The sequence below is a fragment of the Lissotriton vulgaris genome, unplaced genomic scaffold (genome assembly GCF_964263255.1).
Source record: "Lissotriton vulgaris unplaced genomic scaffold, aLisVul1.2 SCAFFOLD_1009, whole genome shotgun sequence".
Lineage (NCBI taxonomy): Eukaryota > Metazoa > Chordata > Amphibia > Caudata > Salamandridae > Lissotriton > Lissotriton vulgaris.
Genome location: NW_028251378.1, coordinates 173,868 through 191,128, shown reverse-complemented (window position 1 = coordinate 191,128; position 17,261 = coordinate 173,868). Strand labels below are relative to the sequence as shown.

Sequence of the window (17,261 nt, the reverse complement as noted above, 5' to 3'; positions counted from 1 at the left end):
AGCCGGGTCATGAGCAGCGACAGCCGGGTAGCTAAGACTTTGGCTAGTATCTTAACATCGCAGTTTAGGAGGGATAGTGGACGGTACGAATCGCAGGTGGCAGGGTTTTTATCCGGTTTCAGAAGGGAGGTGATCGCCACTTCACGCATAGAGCAGGGAAGTATCCCATCGGCTAGTGATTCCGTGAAGACCTCACTGAGCACCGGTGCCATTATGTCAACGTAGGTTTTGTAAAATTCGGCCAGTAAGCCATCGAGCCCCGGCGCCTTGCCATTTTGAAGGGACATGATGGCCTCACGGACCTCATCCAGCTCGAAAGGAGCCGCAAGAAACTCCCTGTCCCCATCGCTGAGCCAGCACAGCGCCACATCGTTAAGGTAGGCAGCATATGAAGTGTTTTCCTCTGCTGTAGAAGTATAAAGCGAAGAGTAGTGTGCTGTGAAGGTGGATAGTATCTCTGCCGGGTCCCTGACAGCCGTGCCGGTGTCATCAATAAGCTCCAGTATAGTGTTGTGCACCCGTGGTGGTCGTGTGATTGCAGCAAGTACTTTTCCGGGCCTATCTCCCTCACAATATCTCCGGGCCACCCAGTGTTTACCCCGGTATTTCGCTTCCCTGGCTGCCTCTTCTTCAAATTTTGACAGTGTCTCTCTAAAGGTGGCGTGTAAATGTGGGTCAGAATTCGTGATCATGCGGTGTTCCAGAGTCCGCAGTTCGCGTTCCAGTGCAGAAATGGACTGCAGGATATCACGCAGCACCCCATGACTTTTAGAGATGCAGAAGCCCCTTATGGTGACCTTAAAAGCCTCCCAGATGTGCTCAACTGACTCTACCGAGCCCTTATTTCTAGGGAAGAAATCTGCTATCTCCACCCCCAGCTCAGTGCAGAAGACATTGTCCAAGAGCACATCAGGACGCAGTCTCCACTGAGGTCGTGGATTGTCCCACCCGGGAATGCTGAATTGCATAGACACAGGGCTGTGATCGGAAAAGGTTCTAGGAAGGTGCTCTACTCTTAACAACTCTGCAGCAGCTTCTCTGTTAACTAGGAAGTAGTCAAGACGCGCCCATGTCCCGGTGTGAGAGGTAAAGTGTGTCCCTTCCCGCCCCTGGGAATGTAGATGTGTCCAGGCATCCAAGAGTCCACCCTCCTCCATGATTCCCTCCAACGTCTCCCTGGACCGGGGCTTGTAGGAGCTGACACCATCCGCCCTATCCATGGGGGGCACCAGTGCGAGGTTGAAATCACCATCCCATACAACATGTCTTGCCCCAACAGCTACAATCTTCCCCCACAATGTGGAAAAAAAGGCAGGAGTATCAACATTCGGTGCATACATAAATACAAATACATAGACATCGCGGCCAACCCTTCCCCACAGTAATGCATACCGCCCCTCCCTGTCCATTGCCTCTCCGAGATGATGAAAAGGCACTCCGCGGGCAATGAGCACTGCAACCCCCCTGGCATAGGTCGAGTAAGAGGAAAAAACACGGGTACTAGCCCATTTCGTCGCAAAAGTGGCAGCGTCCTGAGCAGGCAGATGCGTCTCCTGCAACATAACAACTTGCACATGATGTCTGTTCAGATAGGCAATTATATTTCTGCATTTCTTAGCATTGTTCAGACCCCTGACATTCCACGATAAGCATGTCAATCTAGCATTTGCATTCAATACCGCCATGGATACAGCAAGCCTATATGTGAAAGTGACCTAGCAGGCCTAATGACAGTGCCACAGCCGCCCCGCCCCCACCCAAAGAAACACCAGTTCAGCAGATAGAAATACAGTCTGAGCAACAGAAGCCTCTTAAAATCCAACCTACCCCCACCCACCCCAGCATCCCAAACATGCCAGTAGCCATGGATCCCACCCTCGCAGTCCCGCCCCCACCCCCCTTTCAACCGCAACAGCAACTTCGAAAAACACAACCAAGTAATGGGGAGCACCCAGTAGGGGTAGAGCATAGAGTGCGCACTGCCACTACCTGGTCCTTAGCTCCAGTACTGTACCACCCTCGGTGGAGACTAAGGCCAAGGGAGTGGTCCTTGGCATACATTACCACCGGGGTGCAGTGTCCATGCAGGTCCATCGTTCTCACAGCACTCCAGTCACCAAAGTTCTATACGCTGTTGGAGGGCCAGCCGTTGTGACCGGCACCGTGCATATACCATGCAAATATAGTTAATTATCTTGTTGTTCAGGGGGTAAATCAGCATTCTCCAGGTCCTCTGCAGGCATATTTCCGCCTCTGCGCGCTGTTCGAACCGATTTCAAAAAATCCTCAGCCTTCTGCGGGTTAGTAAAGAAACGCTGTTTACCCTGATGGGTAACTCGCAGTTTCGCCGGATATAGGAGGGCGTAGTCAATTTGGGCTTCCCGCAGCTTTTTCTTTACGGGCAGAAACTTGCGCCGTTCGTCCTGGACCATCGGCGTGAAATCAGGATAGATTGAGAACGTAACCCCATTATACTGCAGTGTTTTCTGAGTCCGGGCTGCCCTGAGGGCCGTGTCGCGATCACGATAGTTCAAAAGCCGTGCTATTATAGGCCTAGGAGGTAAGCCAGGCTGGGGCATTGGTGCCAGTGATCAGTGGGCCCTCTCCACTATAAACTGAGGAGAAAAAGCGTCCTCTCCTATGGAACCTTCAAGCAACTTTTCCACGTAGAGCTCCATTCTGCCCGTGGCCGTGGATTCCGGCACGTTCGTTATGCGCACGTTGTTGCGGCGGCTTCGTGCCTCCAAATCTTCATTCTTTGCCGCTATGACACGTAGCAGGTTGTCCATCCTGGCCAATTGTGACGTATGGGTCGCGGTGGTGTCTGTATTGTCGGAGATCCGCTGCTCCGCAGCCGTAATGCGTTCCTCATGGCGGTCAACCTTGTGCACAAGGGCATCCAACCGGGCCGTGACCCCATCCACTTTTTCCACGACAGTGGCAAAGCCCTGTCGCATCTCTTGGATCAGACTTGTAAGATCCGCCGCCGGGGCCGGGGGCGGGGGAGGGGTGGGGGTGGATTGTGGAGAAGATGTGCTCGGCACTGGGTTCATCTGCGTCGATTTAGCGCTCTTGCGCGCGTTGTCGAAGCTCAGTTTAGGCTGGCGATTCTCAGGTCGCCCCATGGCAACTCCCAACGACGGACCACAAGCCCGGACGGGCAGTAGCAGGGCAGTTCGATAGGAGTATATGCCTTGTAAGGAGTGGGCAGTTGGGGGTGGGCAGGTGGACCCAAACGCAGCGCGATCTGGTAGAGCAGAGCAGGAGAGACGTCGCTGAGCCCCGCCGGTGTGCACCCCCCAGGCCCCAGTGGAGCGCCCGTGAATGTCCGAGCAGAGATATGCAAGCCTCGTTGAGGTCACTAGCGGTGTTGGGCTAATTGAGAACAAATCCTAGGCATTAGGGTCCACAGCAGCCCTAGGTCAACAGGATCCAGGATAGGCAGCGTCGGTCAGCAGCGAGATAGCGTGCCTCACGGGAAGCGCCACATAGGGGGGCAACACAGGGCCTCCACGCAGGGTAGAGATACAGCAAATCCTCAACCAGACATGGCCACCTGGTGTGGAGACGGCGTAGGGGTCCGCAGGCAAGGAGCACGTTCCAGCGGTAAGTGCCAGCGCGGCGGGGCAGGCCCCAGTCTCTGCAGGTCCGCCAAGCCGCGCCGCACAAGCCAGTACCGTCAGTGAGGCGGAGAGCAGTCCGGGTAGGACGGAGCTTCGTCCGGCATGCAAAGAGCAGCCCCCCCCCTAACACCAGCAGTGAGGGTCTAGCGGCGATCGGAGGAGGGGGGGGGGGCGATCCAGCTCGAGGCAGGGCCCACAGTCGCCTCCTACCTGCGCGGCGACCGCCGCACTCCTTCACAGTAGGGTCGCAGGCTGTGGCGATGAAGCGCGGCCTGAAGCCTCGTGGCGATCCCCAGGGTCGCGTGAATATGGCAGCCGGACCGGCGCTTGCCTCAGTTCCAGTGGCAGAGTCGGCCAATCTGCAGCTGCACGTATCTTCGGTTCTGGTGCACGCAGAGCCTCCAAATTTGGATCGGGTGTGGAGAACGATGCCAGGATACAGGATAAGAACTTTTGGGGTGAATCAGCACCCCGTGGCGCAGGATCAGTGGAGGATCTTGTACCAAGGAACGGGAGCTGCGTGTCTAGGCAGCCATTCCGTAAGCGCGCCCTCTAGCGCCCCCCTATAAAAAGAAGAAACTTAAAGAATATACACTCCATTGTGGAGCACCAGTGACTCTGCATTTATTCTCTTCCAACAAATTCTCTCATTTTGTCACATGAATTGACAGAAATGGATTATATCCAGGGCCACAGGACTTATGTAATGTTGCAGCATTTTACGTATAATTATGGGCATGATACATCTCCTACATAATCCATCATCTGCAGCATAATTTGGTGATTTTAACAAAAAGCATCATAACAGGATCAAGTGTTACTAAAAATGCAGTGTTTTGTTGCTGTACAGTGAAAGGCCCTTCACATAGGTTTACTCGTCACTAATGAGGTGAATCCTTTTTCCACACAGTGTTAACATGTGCAAAAAATGACAAAATAATGAAGTAATACTGCCCTGCATTGCACTGTAGAATTAAGTCAACCCCGCTGCATAATTTAGTCCTCCCCTGTTGCATAATTCCAGAGAACCTGATAATAGTGCTGCTGCCTTTCGGGTTCTTAACTGATAAGAGTGAGCAGCATGAGGTGGACAGAAGCGGAGGTGAAGTAGAGCGATGGGAGGCTAATAGGGGTAATAAGTAGTTGGTTGAGGCAAGAGAGGAAAGTGGGAACAAAAGGAGGATAGTGATGGGGAGAAGAAGGGCAAGTTGGAAAGACAGAAAAGAGTGAGCAAGAGTGAGAAGAGGGCAAGGAACAGAGAAAAGGGTGAGGAAGAGAGATGGGTGAGGTGGAGAGAGAGAAGGAAGAGGTGGAAATAGAAGGGTGAAGTGTAGTCAGAGTAAGTTGATGCACAGTTTGCGAGTTCAGGCGAGAGAAAGTAGGATTAGGTGGAAATAGGTGCGTGAGGTGAGAGAAAAATGAAGGGGAAGTGGAGAAAGGGAAGGGATGTACGGAAGCTGGTGGCTACGCTGGAGAGAGTAGGATGATGTGAAGAGAAAAGAGGAGATTGGATCCGGAAGGTTTTCGTCAGCAGTACCCCTGCACGTCGGAAGGTGGTGTTGTGCAGCTCCGCATCCGTCCGAGATGACGTCACAGAGACTACTTAGGCACAACCCATGCATGCTGACGTCAGTTCTTTCTTTTTCCGCGACAGCAAGCGCAGATCCGGTAGAGCACGTACCCTAGTCATTTTTTTACTAAACTTTTTGGACTTTTTGCCTTCCATTTTTGAGTCTTTGACTCCTGGTGCCACGTAGGGATGCCTGGGTTTAAAATCCTGTGGGGCTTGTCGCCGTACGATGTCGGTGGCTGACCCCCATGGTGTCTGTTTCTACTGTCTGGGGCGCGACCATGACTCCCGGTCATGTTCCAACTGTCTGGCCATGGCTCCGAAGGCCTTGCGGGAGCGGTCTCGCAACCTGCTGGAGGCCCGCAGTCGTCTCCATGCCGTTCGAGGTCCAGGGGTCGATCGAGGGACCGCTCGCGGAGCCATCACCATTGCTTCTCGGGGTTGAAGTCTTCACACTCGGAATCAGATAAGACGTCATAAGAAGAAATCGAAGAAGTATATCCGCTCTCTGACGTCCCCCCGTCGGTCTCCGGATGCGGATGAGGGGGCCGGGGGTCCCACCCCGTGGCTGCTTTGGAGCCTGTGAGTCCCGCGGCCCTGCCCAGGTGCAAGATTTTCTTGCTGCCATGGACCGCCTTTTCAGGCCTTGGGCTCCCACCGGCGCGCCTTCGGGCCCCGCGTTCCCAGCTGAGGGCCCTCCCTTGCCGCCGCCTCTGCTGCAGGCGCTGAAGGTCCTCCGCCGGTGTCTCCGGCACCGCCCGTGTCTCCGCTCCTGGCACCGCAGTGGGTTCTGTTCGTTCCACCACCGCCCTTGCCCGGGTTCCTGGACAATTTTGTTCCTGGTTGGGATCCTAATTGGGCCATGGAGCCGGACCAGCGCCGTTCGACCATTTATATTCCCATGTCCCTCCCCCACCGCTGCAGCCTGTTCCACAGGCAGTGGAGGAAGGGGACTACTGGGAGGGGTCTGAGGATCCTCTTGCACGGCAGTGCGGGTCAGAACAGGAATGGACAGAAGAGTTGGAGGATTCAGGTGGCCTTGACCTCTCCACTGACCCTGGTTTTCCTCCTCCTCCTCCTGCTGTGGCTATACATACACTGTGGTGCTCCGTAGATCAAAACTAATCTCCTCACTGAAGTACTTCAGCCGACAGCAAGCTCTATGGCGCCCCTGCTACCATTCAATGAGGTGTTAACTGATGTACTAATGGGCACCTGGTCTAGACCAGCCACGGTTCCAGTGAATAAAAACGTAGCCAGGCGTTATCGCCCGGCCCTGGATGACCCTGCTTTTTTGACAACCCACCCTACCCCAGAAAGCCTGGTCATCCAAGCCTCCACTTCCCAAAGTGCATTCCCTACTGCTCCGCCGGATAAGGAATCAAAGAATCTGGAACAGTTCGGCAAGAAACTGTTTTCATCTGCCAGCTTAGGGCTGCGGTCGGTGAACACTGCATGCCTCTTGGGCCACTATTACCACGCTGTGTGGGACATGCTTTTGCACAGGTGCTGCCTCAGTGTCCAGAGGAGGTTTGGACAGTGCTTTCCCAAGCTGTTGCAGAGGGGAAGGATGCAGCAAAGTTTGCCATCAGGTGTGGACTGGACACCGCAGACTCACTGGGTAGGGCGATTTCCACAACAGTGGCCCTATGTCGCCACACCTGGCTGCAGTCCACTGATTTTTCAGGGGATGTACAAAGTTCTCTTATGGACATGCTCTTTGATGGTACTCGCCTGTTTGATGATAAAGCAGATAGTGCGCTGGAGCGTTTTAAGGACTCCTGGAGCATAGAGTCCTGGATATTCAGGCTATGATTCCGATCTTTCAGCCTCTATCCTGGGTTTCAGTCAGGATGACCCTCCGGCTCCTGGACCTAATGGCCTCCTGCATCCTGCTAGTGCTGCATGCCAGATGGCATATGCAGGCTCTACAGTGGGACCTGAAGATACAGTGGGCACAGCATCAGGGCAACCTGTCCAATCACGTCCAGATCTCCGAGGGCACTGCACGGCAGTTGCAGTGGTGGCTCACAAATCGCGATTGGATCACTGGCAGATCCCTCTCCCTTCCCCAACCGGAGCACACAGTGGTGACGGATGCGTCCCTCCTGGGATGGGGCGGCCACATGGCATAGGCGGAGACCAGAGGCACGACTACATATCAACCTTTTGGAGCTTCAGGCGATCCAACTTGCACTGAAGGCATTCCTTCCCTCTGTCCGGAGAAGTGTGGTGCAGGTGTTCACGGACAACACCACCGCCATTTGGTACTGCAACAAACAGGGCGGGGTGGGGTCGCGGACCCTATGTCAGGAGGCTCTCCGCCTCTGGACATGGCTGGAACATCAAGGCATTACCTTGGTGGTTCAACACCTGGCAGGTTCTCTGAACACCAGGGCGTACAAACTCAGCCACCAGTGCATGATGGATCACGAATGGCGTCTGAAATCGGACGTGGGGCAGGGTCTCTTTCTGCAGTGGGGAGAGCCTTGGTTAGATCTATTTGCCACCGAAGAGAACGTGCAATGTCATCAGTTCTGTGTGTTGAAATTTCCAAGGCGGAACTCACTCTGCGACGCTTTTCGTCACGAGTGGAAATGCGGTCTGTTGTACGCCTTTCCGCCTATACCACTTCTGCCCAGAGTGCTCAAGAAGATTCGGCGCGATGGGGCCCAAGTCATATTTGTGGCTCCGGTTTGGGCACGAAGATACTGGTATCCAGAGCTACTCAGCATGGCGATCTATCCCCCGATCCAACTGCCTCTTCAGGAGGATCTTCTGTCGCAGCAGCTTGGGACGGTCCTCCACCTGAACCTGTCCAGCCTCCACCTCCATGAGTGAAGATTGAGCGGCGACAGTTGACCGCTTTCGACCTTCCTCCCGAATTGTGTGATGTCGTTCTGGCAGCCAGGCATCCCTCCACTAAGACGATATACAGCGGCAGGTGGAACACATTTGTGACATTGTGCACAGCAAAGACTGTGAATCTCCTTTCTGCCCCTGTTTCCGAGGTCCTTCTGTTCCTCCTCTCTTTTTGGCTCAGCAGGGCTCTCCTCTGGGCACTATCAAAGGCTATCTTGCGGCAATTTCCACCTTTCTACGGCTTCCAAATCAGATTCTCTCTTTAAATCGCCGGTTGTTAATCGCTTCCTGAAAGGTATTACACACACTTTTCCTCCCGTGCCTTTCATAATGCCTCAATGGGACTTGAATCTTGTCTTCATCTTTCTGTTGTGCGCTCCCTATGAGCCGTGACTCAGGAGAGTTACGGCCCGGACGGTGAGTGGCCTTGTAGACGGGGGCAGACCTGAGTAGTTGGGAGGAAACGGGAGGACTGCCTAGGGAGTGGGGAGGTCGGGAGAGGGGCAAAGCAACATTGTAAATGCCACGTGTCCCTCTAGCACTTCTCAGTTAAATATTCACCTAATGTCCACATATCGCCCATCCTTATCAATACTTACTTTGTCAAATGCCTGCCTGTACATTTATACTACTGTGACCGCGTAGGAACTAGTACACGACCACCTGAATAGACTTTTGAGCAACCACTTGATCATTTCTTACACCGGGTGTGGTGACGGGTTCTTGCCCTTTTCTACTGTCCAAATCCTTCATTAAGAGCCAACACTTACCGTCCTCTTTTGTTCTTGTTCATTTCGAGCATCCTGGGGATTGAAGGACACCCGAAGACCAACAGCTCCAGAGAAGACAACATGAACTTGGCATAACAGCACAACCACCCTGGACAGTGTTCATTTTTCTTAAATAAACTCCACCATTGATAGACTACTGAAGCCTCCTAGTTTCTATTTCCGCCCATCCCTCTCACAGAGCCCCTTCATAACTGTCCCTTACGGCTTCTCACTCTAAAGACGAATTCCTGGGAGCTGTCACCTCTGCCAGAAAAGTGAGTGAGCTCCAGACTCTGTATTCTAAACCTCCTTTTCTCTCTGTTCATCCAGACAAGGTGGTTTTAAGGACTCGTCCTTCTTTCTTGCCAAGGGTTGTCACACCCTTCCACATTGGGCAGACCATCACTTTTCCCACCTTCTTTCTGCCTTCTCATCCTTCAAAGGAGGAAGAGAGGCTCCACTTTCTGGATCCAAAAAGTGCGCTCTCATTCTATCTAAAACGCACACAACAGTTCCGGGTGGATTACCAACTTTTTGTTGGCTATGTGGGTGCCAAAAAAGGTTGGGCCGCGCACAAACAGAACATCTTTTGGTAGGTCGTTCTGTGCATCAAAGCCTGTTACTCGTTGGCTTAGGAGCTGCCTCCTGTGGGGCTCTGTGCTCATTCTACCAGGGCAACAGCAGCCACTACTGCCTTGGGATGCGGCGTCCCCTTGCAGGAAATCTGTCAAGCAGCTACGTGGGCCTCGCTGCACACGTTTACCAAACATTATTGCCTTGACAGTCAAGTCCAGAGAGACAGCTTCTTTGGCCGTTCTGTTCTCTGTCACTTTCTGGTGTGATCTTTGTCCACAGACCTACCACCGGGATTGGTATTGCTGGGGTATCAATTCTAAGGTAAGGAATTTATCACTAACATGTCTCTTTCGGATGCACAAGTTACTACTTGTGTAACGATATATCTGTAGGAGACATTAGTTAGTGATAGATTCCTTACCGCCCCACCCATCCTCCCCGTTCTGCGAACTGATTTCTAGGGTTAAGGTCATCCCTGTCAGGTCCCTAATTTCATGGCACCAGTGGTCAGTTTTTGCATGGCTCTGCGTTCCTGGCGTGGAAATTTGTGTGCAGAAGTGACATTAGCGCACATGGGTGGCGCCTAAGTAGTCTCTGTGACGTTATCTCAGTGCCTACGACACCAGCGACAGACTCAGAGCTGCAGGATGCCACCTTCCAACGCGCAGGGGTACTGCTGACGAAAACTTTCCGGATCTAGTCTGACGCCTGTGGCTATCACTAATGTCTCTTACAGATATATCGTTACACAAGTAGTAACTTGTGCTATAGGTTTAAACCTCTAGAAATACACAGTTAAAATGAGTGGAGCCCAGCAATAGGTATGGTGTGCAGCTCTCGCCCGAACAAGAAAGTACAGCATTCCCAGACCCTGTTCTCAGACAACTGTCAGTCTCTAGACAACCCCACTTACCTTTATGGTCCACCCATTCTTCTTCATGGCCCACCCAGAACCCAAATCCTGGAGCCGGGCCTGCCTCCTTGGCTCGCGTTAGGGAAGGACTTCGCCGGAAGACATGTCAGACAAGGATAAATAGTGTGAAAACTCCTGCTCTGAATTATTGCTGGGTCGTGGACCCTACAAGCCCTTCATATCTTCCTCTGTGGCAATTTTTAGTATGGTGCGGTCTTCTAAAAGATCTTTCTGTAGCAATGTCGCTTCTCCTAATAAATCGGTGTGGTTACTGTTTTCGTATTCCCATCTCATTGCAAGTAGCAGGTGCTCCACCCGGATACACTGTCTCTGTGTCAAAAACTGCTAGACTTGTACAGTTAAGTTTGATCAAACCTCAGGAACAGAATGCTTTTCTCTGCCCTCTGTCTAGCCTTATAGGTATATGGTTTGCATTTTGTGGTATGTCAATACATACTACCTTTTTGATACTGGCGAACATCTTGGTACTTTAATTCTTCCGTTAAAAGGCAAAGGTTTTCAAACAGGGCCTCCCTGAGGGAGCGTGATTGCATACCTAGTGGAGCAAATTTATCTGCATCGAGTGAGGGCACAAGGTGAGGAGGAGAGACAGTCTGCCAGTGCTTATAATGATGTCCTAGAAGTGTATTCCTTGGCTTCCATGCTGTTAAACTAAGTCTAGAAGGAGGAGGTTGAGGGGAGGTGACCAATAGGCTGAATGTCCCAGCATCTGGACCCCTGAGGGAAAAAGAGGCAGAGAAGAGAGTTGACGCAAGCCTCTGAGAGCTGGCTCAGGGAAAGGTGCAACATTTGGAAGTTCAATACTTTAAAAAAAAGAAATTGTGGATGAGCCACCCTGCTACGCAGAGCAATAGCTATCAATGTAGCAGGTGCAGTGGTAACAAGGGTCAAGTGGTGTGAAAGCCTACTGCACTCCAATTGGTCTGTGTGAGAAATTTTTTAGGAGTTCCAGGAGTTACTGGGCTCAAATAGCATCAATCCGAGCCATTTACTAGTGGTGTCTAGGACTTCAATATAGACTCAAAACTGAGCACCTTTTAGCTCTTAACTCTCAGGGTAGCAACGTCGAGTAGTGAAGGCTTTCTTAGGCGGTTACAGATTCATAGGTCAACCCTACATCCTTCACAGATCAACAAATATATGCCCAGCCAATGTTTAGTCTTTCAGTAAGAAATGTTTTTACTTTATTCACACTCTGGGTTTCTCGCCAGGTGGTGTGTGAAGTGAGAAAAGTCTAGTGGGGTCTACCAACCTGGTGGAGGGTCCATATAGACAGCTACCTTCTCATTCTGCATTTCCCTACTTTTGGGTACTTCCCATGATGCATAGTACCTTTATTTTCTTTTTACATGTCATTTTTATGGCAGGCAGTGCCTGTTTGCGGTGTGTCAGTGTGCAGTGAAGCTCTATGTGGTGAGCGGCACTCAGTTCACAGAGTTGAGGAGGCAGGGGGCCATGCACGTCAGGCGTTTGCGGTGGTGGCATGATGTCACAGGTGAGCGCAGGCCGGACCAGTCCAATGCAGGTGTGGGGTTGCAGTGCTGGCAACTTTGTGAATCTTGTGATTGAGGATCTTCCTCTGGCCCGCACACAAACCCACCAGCCAAACAAGCTTAGTGTCCACCACTAGTTGTCATGGTGAGTACTTAGTCATTTTTACTGGCTTTTCTGTCAATCCAGTTCCAGCACTCAGGTTTTTTTTTCTAGAGACCACAACTGCAGTCAGAATATTTGAGGTACCTAGTGGCTTCTTTGTAGCATCGGATCTCAGGCAGATTTAAGTTCCAAAATACCCCCCTTCCACAGGAGTGCATGGTCAGGTCACAGTGCTGAGACACTTTGGGGTATCCTGGGCATCATCCTAACAGAATGGTGCTGGTCCTTCCCTGATATTGTAACGGAAATCGTCGGCTCGTGCTGTCCTGGCTCCTTCATGCCCCCACTTCTGCTTATGAGTATTTTCCTTGTATCTCACCACAGGAGAAACCTACAAGGACACAAAAGAAGGGTATGCTGTCCCTGTCAACTACCTGCTAACCAATGGGGGTAGCCTGTTCAGAAAACAATAGCATAGGAAAGGCCAGGGGGAAACTCTAGCTTAGGACTTCGCAACTTTTTAGAACCTTGACTTTTGCAACCCACCTATGTTTAATGGACACGAGGCAGGGTGATTTTTTCATGTAACTATAACTAAAGAATCGTGTGGTAGCGCATTGTCATTTAGAGACTGCACATTTTCCATTGAAATGGCTGCAAAGTGTGCACAGACCTACACTTTTACTGATAAAACTATATAGCATAAATGACAATGTGAGTAAATAGGGTTTCTGTGAATATGCATCACTTGTGCATCACCAAGTAAAGTGGCTTGATTTGCTTTGATCCTATTAAAATCTCTATTTCGGGCCCACGTCAGAGTTACAGAAAAAGTGTTTCATTTTTGCTCTCCTAACTTCTGAATATATACAGTTCAGTAACAGGTATTTACATGTTTCTGTATGTTGCCAAAAGAGCAACATCCTACAGTCTTTCCTTTCACACTCGCTGTACTCCAGCGTGATTGTCCCATACTTCACTTTCAGCACTCCTTTCACTTTGCAGTCAGAGAAAGAAACGTACTCTCCAATCCCCATGCTAAAATAATAAGTAGCAATTTGCCAAAAGTCAGATCCTGACATTTGACCTCTGCCTTTGAAGCATCGCAAATGTGATAAGATAAACGCAGAATTTAAAGGCATATTTATTTAATGCTCAGACTCCCCAACCCACCAAAAATTAGGTCTCAACCCACAGGCTCCCTTGATCAGATAATTCGCGCGACGCTTGTGTGCAGGCAGGCGCTTTCAGGTCTCTCCGTAAAATTAACGCAATAGCGCTTTTAAATTTCCTTTTTATGTATTTGTGTTCATTTTATTTAGGCATTGTAGTCCCTGGTTTTAACCCGCCCTATACTTGCACTGTAATCGGCTACTCACCGCCCTTGGCGGGTCCCCGACATCGCATCCCGAGTAGAGCGGCCATTTTGGGGGTAGAAGTGGACGCCTGGCGGTGCCATTTTTGTTAGCAGGCTAGCTGTCCCCAGGACAGGCTAGACCTGCATTTAAAGCGGCCCTTCTGACGCACAGCGTTAGCGCCGTAGTAACGCCGTAGTAACGCCGGAGTCCAGCCCGTCTGCGCCCGTCCGCGCTAAGGACGGGATAATGGACGGGATCCTTGGGGAGATATGCAGTTCAGAGGTAGATTTACATGCCAGCCATATATATACTATTCAAGATATGCGTGCCTTAAAACCATCTCAGCTACCATGCCACTTCTCCTGCTCTCCTGAGGCACTCCGAAATTCTCCTTGTTGTGGCTGTTCTTTCAGCCATGGTAGGCTGCCGATTGGCGACCCCCTCAGACCTCCCCCTCCTGTTCGCCTACCGTGTACCCCCAGTCCCATGAGGGAAAGTGGTTTTCTCATCAATGCAAGATCTTTGGTGAGAAACAATATCGCCTTCAATGATTTTGTTTCGGCAAGAAAGCCCACTTGGGTGTTTTTAACGGAAACTTGGGCCTCAGACCACTCTGGCCCGGATCTGGTGGCTGCGATACTAGAGGGATATGCGCTGGCTAGGCTAGACAGGGTTGGGCGTAGAGGAGGGGGACTAGGAATTCTTTATAAGACTTCCTATTCCTGTCGCATCTCGGAACTGTCTGGTCCTTCTGAACTCTTCCAAGCCCTTCACTTCTCAATTGGTCTCCCCAGGGCCACACCTTTTGTGGGGGTATTGATTTATAGGCCCCAGGTCCTAGGACTGATTTTACCCAGTCCCTGCTTCACATCTTGGAACCCTATTTTGGTTGCGCCCAACTAACGGTCCTGGGCGACCTAAACTTTTATCTGGATAATGTTACTTCCAGAGATTTGTGTACTCTTCTGGACTCTTTATCCGCCTATGGTCTTCAGCAGTTGGTCAAATCCCCCACACACCAGGCGGGTCACATCCTGGACAGGGTCTTCTCTAACGATCCCGGGCTACTGATAGGCCTCCCCAATCCACTGAGCTAGTCGGACCATTTGGCTGTCCCTCTGGAACGTCAGGAGGTTCCCTGTAATTTTAAGTGGACAGGCCCCAGTAAACTGGTACCCAGAAGAGACTTTAGGAAGGTCACTAATGCTTCTCTTGCCCCTCTGATTCAGATATCTGCTATTAGTTCAGCCAAGGATGTTAACATAGCTACTGCTGAACTGACGACTGCTGTTACGACAGCAGTGGATTTGTTGGCTCCTGTAACCTTGCGTTACTCAGCCAGGCAGAGACCTTCTGCTCCGTGGTTTTCGGAGCCTTTAAGACTCCTGAGGCAGGGGTGCAGGAGGTAGGAAAGGCTTTGGCGCACGAGATGGGAACCCCTAGAGAGTGAGAAACACAAATCTCTCCTTAAGGAATACAAGACGGAGGTTATTAGGCTGAAACAAGAGTATTTTGTTCATCTTACGACAACTCTCACATCCCCGAGAGATCTTTTTAAGATAGTCGACTCCCTCTGTACATTGCAGATGCCTGACCCTACAGTATGTTCACAAGTGCTCTGTGATCAAATCGCAGAATTTTTTCATACGAAAATAGTAGACATTTACTCAGCCCTTGACTCACAAAAGGCTTTAACACTTCCTCTCTCTCCTGGTGCTGTCCTCCGCTCTCTCGAAGTTGATGTCCCTGCCACCATTGTGAGCCTATCTGTTTTTCCTCCGCTCTCTCTCCAGGACATTGACTTGCTTCTAAGCAAGCTGAGGTCCGGGTCTCCCTTAGATCCCTGTCCCCTTAAAGTCCTGAAGGAGTGCAGAGACACCCTACTGCCCCCGCTCTTAGACATCATGAACAGAGCAATGAGGGATGGTATTTTTCCCGACCAATGGAAGAGTGCTGTAGTTAAGCCTCTCCTTAAGAGGCCCACATTAAACCCTGATGTGCTCAAGAACGTCCGCCCTATTTCCCTGCTCCCAGCCCTTGCCAAGATGCTGGAGTCCCATCTAAACAAGCATCAGGCGGCGTTCCTGGACAACTCGGGACAGTTAGATCAATCCCAACACAGCTTCAGGAGGGCTCATAGCACGGAGACGGCCCTGACGATTGTGCTTGATGACCTCCGCACTAAGGTCGACCAGGGCCATACCTCCCTGTTGATTCTTTTAGATCTGACAGCCGTCTTCGATACCCTGTCTCCCTCTGTGCTAACATCTCCTCTGAGGGAGATAGGGGTAGATGGTGTGGCCTTGAGCCTTCTGGCTTCTTTTCTGAATCAGAGGGAGCAAAGGGTTAAGCTAGGAGACTTTCTATCTCCTCCCACCCCTGTGCAATGTGGGGTCCCCCAAGGGTCGGCATTAAGTCCGACCCTGTTTAACATCTATGTGGCCCCACTTGCCAGGTTGGTGAGATCATTTGGGATGGAGATAGTCTCCTATGCGGATGGCACACAGATCTTGGTGTCCCTCCCTCGTTCGGTGCACGCCCCTATTCATCACTTTAGAAGTTGTATGGAGGCGGTTGCTGAGAGGATGATTAACAACTCACTCAAACTGAATGGAGAGAAGACAGAAGTTCTGGTCTTTGGTGGCAATGTTAACATCTGGACGGCCGAATGGTGGCCTCCTTCGCTGGGAACCTGCCCTACTCCTACAGAGTCTGCTAAGAACCTGGGATTAATCATGGACCTTGATCTTTTAATGGCACAGCAGGTCAATAGAACAGTAGCTACCTGTAGGGGCATCATTAAAGTACTTCGCAAAATCATGCACTACTTGTCCCCGCAGGCTCGTAAGCAGGTCGTCGTTGCATTGGTGGCCTCGCGACTTGACTATTGTAATGCTCTCTACGCAGGGGCTAACAAAGGTCTCTTGCAGCGCTTCCAGACAGTACAGAACGCGGCGGCCAAATTTGTGCTGGACGCTCCTAGACTATCCTCCGCCACGGCGGCCAGGAAAACCCTACACTGGCTCCCTATTGAGTCTAGGATTGCCTTTAAGACCCTCTGTCTGACCTACGGGGCGCTCACTGGTAAGGGGGCTGAGGGCGTGAGGAAATTGCTGCATCCTTATGCTCCGGAGAGAGCTCTGTGATCCTCAACCAAGAATTTGCTGGTGGTTCCCCGCGTTCGCAGAACCAAATGGGGTGGGAGGGCATTTTCAGCTGTAGCCCCTAAACTGTGGAATAGTCTGCCGCATGGAATTAAAACCCAGCCGTCAGTCCAGAACTTTCGGAAAGCCCTGAAAACGTGGCTTTTCTCCAAGGCGTATCCGTAGTGCTTGTTATCTGACTACTTTTGATATCTTTCTTTATGCTCCTTGATGCCTCTGGGCTTAGTTGCACAATATAAGACCTATTCCATTCCATTCCATTCCAGCACATGCAAAGGGAACCCACTGTGGCTACATGCATTTTCCATTAATGCTGTATGGTACACCTACCCAACCTCCATGACGCGCAGGGATGAGTGAAGGACCCATTTGCAGGAGACTGACTGACCAGTTTATAAAGTAGGGGAGGTCAGTAGACAACTCTTTTCCTGAAAGGGGCAAGTACAAAGGACTGTCTTTCCAGTAGAAACGGTATCTCTGCCACCACTGGCACTCCTCTACAGCTTGGTGAGCTGATGCTAGTTGCACTCAACCAGAAGAGAGTGCACATGGTGTACCCCTCAGGAGCACAGAACCCTTCCCTCGGTCTCAAATACTGTTACAGAAAGTACCTCAAGTGCTTTTGAGGATCAAAAACCTTCAGCAGGGATGCTCTCTCTCTGAAGCTATGCAGGTGACCTTTACCGTCCCAACATTCTGTCTTCCTATGCAAAATAGGAGGGGTGGCCCACTTTGTGTGCTAGTGTTAGGGGCCTTGTTGCACCAGTGTTTCTTAAGGTCTTTGGGAAATTTTCATGGAGGCCCAGAG

The 17,261-nt window shown here is 51.2% G+C and overlaps 1 protein-coding gene across 2 annotated transcripts in view; it reads left to right on the top strand.

The window, feature by feature from the left end:
* Positions 1-17,261, top strand: part of GRTP1 (growth hormone regulated TBC protein 1) — a 679,757-nt gene that overhangs the window by 520,807 nt on the left and 141,689 nt on the right. The window lies entirely within an intron of this gene.